This window comes from Artibeus jamaicensis, unplaced genomic scaffold, assembly GCF_021234435.1.
Source record: "Artibeus jamaicensis isolate MK-2021 breed Jamaican fruit bat unplaced genomic scaffold, CSHL_Jam_final contig_465, whole genome shotgun sequence".
Lineage (NCBI taxonomy): Eukaryota > Metazoa > Chordata > Mammalia > Chiroptera > Phyllostomidae > Artibeus > Artibeus jamaicensis.
Genome location: NW_026521843.1, coordinates 17792822 through 17798636, shown reverse-complemented (window position 1 = coordinate 17798636; position 5815 = coordinate 17792822).

Here is a 5815-nt window from a genome sequence, read left to right as displayed (position 1 = left end):
TGCCTGGGAAGCGAAGGATGCTGAGTCCCTGTGGGAACGCACTGGTATTTCAGTCACGGCCTCTGGAGGTTTGACTTCGGAACAGCGCCCTCTCAGGGACAGCTGCAAAGACAGAGTTGACCTGCTCACCATTCTTTCTGCTTTTGAAAGGCTTTCCCTTTAGTTACTGAGTTCCTTTAGAAGATAGGTATGCTAGCATATTTGGGAATATTTTTCTTGGGGTATGGAAAGAAGGGTTTAATACCAGGTTACATAAAATGAAAAAAAACTTTAACTACCCAAACTTTTTGCTAGGTCTAGGGTGAAGTCAAAACCGTTCCCATTCGCTCATTCCAATAATACAAAACAAACAACATCCTTGCAAGTATTGAGCTGGTAACGTAGGCTCACCAGTTTTGGTGACTGTAGTTACAAAGTTGATCACAGAGATGAGCACATATAGACTCTCTCTTCCAGGAGTTCCTTCCAGCCTGGCTTCACGGAGGAGACAGGAGCCAGGGCCATGGGCTCACAGGAGGGAAGGGGGATTCCTTCTGTCTGGATAATTTGGGGACCGCTTCCCAGAAAACACATGACTCTGAGCTGAATCTGAAATGATGAATCTACAGAAAAGAGAGACGACATCCAGGCAGAGTAAGGGGCATTTGCAAAGGCATGGAAACATGGAAGAACTTGGTTTGGTGAAGACAGAAGGAACAATTTGGCTAGGGTATAGCATTCAGGAAGGTGGAAGGGAGTGTCTGAGGCCAGAAAGGGTTTGCTTGCCAAAACAGGCATCATATAAGGGATAAGGAACCAAAAATAACGTTATTACTAATCACTGCTAGCATTAAGTGCTCACCATGTGCAGGGGCCTGGGCTGCGTTCTGAGTGAGCATTCTTCCATTTGAGCTTCATGGCATCCCTGTGAGACAGAGCATATCATCTCCTGTAGCATACCAACAAGAATGGGGGTGGTCAGGGTAGGCAAAAGAAGTGAGTCGTGTGTAGGAAACTTCAATGCAATGATAAAAACAACTCAGAGTCAGTCTGCTTTATGTTAGCTCCATTCTAAGCAGTGTCAGTGATAAAACCCTGCTCCCTGCCAAGGCAGATGGCTCCTATACACTCCTGTCCACAGATGAGGAAACAGAGCAGGCTAATGGGCCAGGCGGGACTACTAATGCTGGTAATACGGTGGGGGGGGGACTGGAGAAGCAAAAGAGGCTGGAGGCCAAGAGACAGGCTGGGAAACTATTCAAAAATTTAGGAGACAGCAGACATCAGGGTTGGGGAGAAGGGCGTATTCAAGAGATGTTTTATAGCCTGGAAATGACACATCTTGGTAAGGAATAATAGAGAGGAATGGAGGGTAAGGCGGAGGAGCCCAGGATGATTCAGATTTTTCTACTGTAGGGAAGAAGATGGTTGGAGACACTGTTTCACTGATTTGGGGAGTCGGGGGGAGTGCATGCTTAGCATTTAAAATGACGTGTTCAGTCAGACACACGTGTGGTTGAGGTGCCTGTGGAGGCCCCAAGTGGAGGAGTAGAGTTGGTGAAGCTGCGAGGAGTTAGGCAGGAATTATCAGGGGTGGGTGCTGGCTAGAATCTCCGTAGTGGCTCCCTGCTTGAACCCTAGTGCTCATCATCTCCTTCTGAGCTCCCTGCACTCCTGGGTAAGAAACCGCTCAGATTAATAATTTACCCTTGGTGTTTATGTTTGCATTGGTAGGTGAGCATAAGAGGCAACATTCAAAATATGTAATAACTCACATGGATAGGAATGGAACAAACACAACAGATGCTGCCTTCCCGGTGGGACAGGGCTTATGGCCCAGCCGTACTGGGTGCAGAAGTACAAAGAGTGAAAAGGCATTGCGGTATGCAAAACCAACAGAAGAGCACCCACAATATATAATCAGTGCCTGCGCATTAATAACAAAACATTCCATTAAAAAAATTGGGTAAAGACAAAGTGTTACTTTTGTAGAAAATGCTACATGAATGCCTTGGAAATGCAAGAAAAATATTAAACCTCATTATTACCAGGTGTCTGGAGCTTGAGGGGGCCCATTCTATCTGAGGGGAAGTCCTGGATGGCCAGGGTGCAAGAGGGAAAGGAGGGGGGTCCACTGTGGAAAGATTTCAATATTTTAGTGAGTGGTACCACCATTGTACTGTGAGCAATGAAACGTCAGCCCTGAGTATCTAATTCATTGAGTGCCTGTTGACACGTCAAACTCAAGCTCTCAATCTTATGGAGTTAGAAATTCATCTTTAAAAAAAAAAGAGCCAAGGAATAATGCAGCATTTCTGTATACTAGCAATAATAAGTTATAAAAGATAACTTTTAAATAATAATTTTTATTTTTCAGTTACAGTTGACATACAATATTGTACTACTTCCAGGTGTAAAACCCACAAAGTGATCACCATGAGAAACCTAGTAGCCATCTGACACATAGTTATTACTATATTTTTATTCTATTCCCTAAACTGTACTTTATATTCTGTAAGTACCGATTTGTACTTCTCAATCCCTTCACCTTTTTCACCCATCCCCCCAACCCTCCTTCCATCTGGCAACTGTCAAAATGTTCTCTGAATCTCCTTGTTTATTTTGTTTTATAGATTCCACATATAAGTGAAGTCATATGGTATTTTCTGTCTGATTTATTGTACTCAGCACAATACCCTCTCAGTCCATCCGCACTGCTGCAGATGACAAGGTTTCATTATTTTTGTAATGGCTGGATCATATTCCATTGTATATATGCACCACTTCTTTATCTATTCATTCACAGATGGACACTGAGGCTGCCTCCATATCTTGGCTATTGTAAATAATGGTGCAATAAACAGATGGATGTATATATGTCTTTTTGATTTAGTGTTTTGTGTTTCTTTGGCTAAATACCCAGAAGTGGAATTTCTGGGTCCTTTGTTTTCTCTTGTTATAGCCTTTGCTTTAAAGCCTATTTTGTCTGGTATAAGTATTGCTACCCAAGGTTTTGGGGTTTTTTTCCATTTCTACTTTCATGAAATATCTTCTTCTACCCCTTTACTTTCAGTCTGTGTATGTATTTCAATCTGCAGTGAGTCTCTTGTAAACAGTATATGTAAGGGTCTTATTTTTGTTATCCATTCAATGTCCATATGTCTTTTGACTAGAGCATTTAATCCACTTTCATTTAAAGTAATTATTGATACATATGTATTTATTGCCAGTCTATTATTCATATTTTTTATTTTATTTTTATTGTTGTTCAGTTACAGTTGTCCTGCCTTTTTCTCCATTGCTCTCCCCTGCTCTGCATACCCCACCCCCCGCTCCCACAGTCAATCCCTGCCCCATTGTCCCTGCCCTTGGGACCTCTATTCATGTTCCTTGACTTGCTCCTTCCTCTTCTTTCCCCTGTTATCCCCCTTCCCCTGCCCCTTTGGTCCCTGTCAGTTTGTTCTTTATTTACATGTCTCTGGTTCTATTTTGCTTGTGTATTTGTTTTGTTGATTAGGTTCCACTTATAAGTGAGATCATATGATATTTGTCTTTCACTGCCTGGCTTATTTCACTTAGCATAATACTCCCCGGTTCCATCAATGCTGTTGCAAAGGGTAGAAGCTCCTTCTCTCTTTCTGCTATGTAGTATTCCGTTGTGTAAATGTACCACAGTTTTTTGATCCACTCATATACTGACGGGCACTTAGGCTGTTTTCAGCACTTGGCTATTGTATATAATGCTGCTATGAACATTGGGGTGCAGAGGTTCTTTTGAATTGGTGCTTCAAGATTCTTAGGGTATGATCCCAGCAGTAGGATTGCTGGATCAAAAGGTAGTTCCATCTTTATTTTTCTGAGGAAATTCCATACTGTTTTCCATAGTGGCTGCACCAGTCTGCAATCCCACCAACAGTGCACTAGGGCTCCCTTTTCTCCACAACCTCACCAGCGCTTGTTGTTTGTTGATTTGTTAATCATGGGCATTCTAAGTGGTGTGAAGTAGTATCTCATTGTGAGTTTTTAAAAAATATTTCATTTATTTATTTTTTAGAGAGGGGAGTGGAGGGAGAAAGAAAGGGAGAGAAACATCAATGTGTGGTTACCTCTTGTGCGCCCCTGACTCACAACCCAGGCATGCACCGTGACTGGGAATCAAACTGGGTACCCATGGGTTCACTGCCCGTGTTCAATCCACTGAGCTACAGCAGCTAGGGCACATTGTGGTTTTAATTTGCATATTTTTTATCCTTTTTTCCTTCTTAAAAGAGATTAATTTCATTTTTTTTGTAATATCAGTTTGATAATGATGAACTCCTTTAGTCTTTTCTTGTCTGGGAAGCTCTTTATCTGTCTTTCAATTGCAAATGACAGCTTTGCTGGGTAGATTAATCTTGGTTGTAGGTTTTTGCTTTTCATCATTTTGAATATTTCTTGACAATTTCTTTTGTCCTGCAAAGTTTCTGTTTAGAAATCAATTGACAGTCTTATGGAAGCTCACTTTAACTAACTTTTCTTTTGCTGCTTTTAAAGATTCTCTCTTTGTTTTTAAATTTTATAATTTTAAGTATGATGTACGTTGGGATGGGCCTCTTTTGGGTTCATCTTGTTTGGGACTTTCTGTGCTTCTTGGACTTTTATGTCTGTTTCTTTCACCAGGTTAGGGAAGTTTTCCGTTATTATTTTTTCAAACAGGTTTTCAATTCTTTGCTCTCTCTCTCTTCTCCTTCTGGCACCCAGTAACATGAATGTTGGAACACTTGAATTTCTCCCAGAAGCTCCTTATACTCCCCTCTTTTTCCAAATTCTTTTTCTTTTTCCTTTTTTGCTGTTCTGATGGGATATTTTCTGTTTTCCTTTTTTCAAATCTCAGCTTTTATTCTCTGCTTCATCTTCTCCACTGTTGATTCCCAGTAATGTATTCTTCATTTCAGCTATTGCATTCTTCATTTCTAATTTGTCCTTTTTTATGTTTTATATCTTCACTTTTTGTGTTTTTTATTTCTTTGTTGATGTTCTCACTGAGTTCATCTACTCCTCCCCTAAGTCATTGAGCATCCTTATAACTAGTGTTTTGAATTCTGTACCTGGTAGATTGCTTGTCTCCTTTTTATTTAGTTCTTTTTGTGGAGTTTTGGAACATGTTTCATTTGGAACATGTTTGTTTGTCTCCTCATTTTGTTTGCCTCCGTGGTTTGTTCCTGTGTATTGGATTGAGTTTCCAATCTCCCAATTTTGGTAGTGTGGCCTTATGTAATAGGTGTACTGTTGGGCCCAGTTGCTTAGCCTTCCCCATGGGCACTCCAGGTGGGCTGTGTGTACCCTCCTGTTGTAGTTGAGTCTTATTTGCTGTTGGCATGTCAGTGGAAGGGATTTATCCACCCCCAACCCCCACCACCCCGCCAGGCCCATGGACTGTGATCACTGGCCAAGAATACAATGGAGGAGATACTGAGCAAGGGCTGACCCCACATAGCAGTACTTGCTTCAGCAGGGCTCTGGGGCCTGATGAGTACACTCCTTGGGTGTGTCATTCAGGGAGGTGGTTGGGTGGTGCTCCAGCATGGTCTGAAGCTGACCACTAGGTGTGCTGACTCTGGGGCCTCTGGGGAGGTGCAAGCCAACTGGCATGAGGTGCAGAGATATCCACAGATGGTTGCTACTTGTGCTGGGCTTGGAGGTGCCTGGGAAAGGCATAGCTGTGAACCAAGGCTGGCTGCTGCTGGTAGCAAGCCAGGAACTACTCAGCAAGAGGTATATAATCCCAGGCCAGAAGCTGCTTGTGAATCTCTTAGAGATTTTGACAAGGTCTGCACCATGAGCCAAGATATGCCAT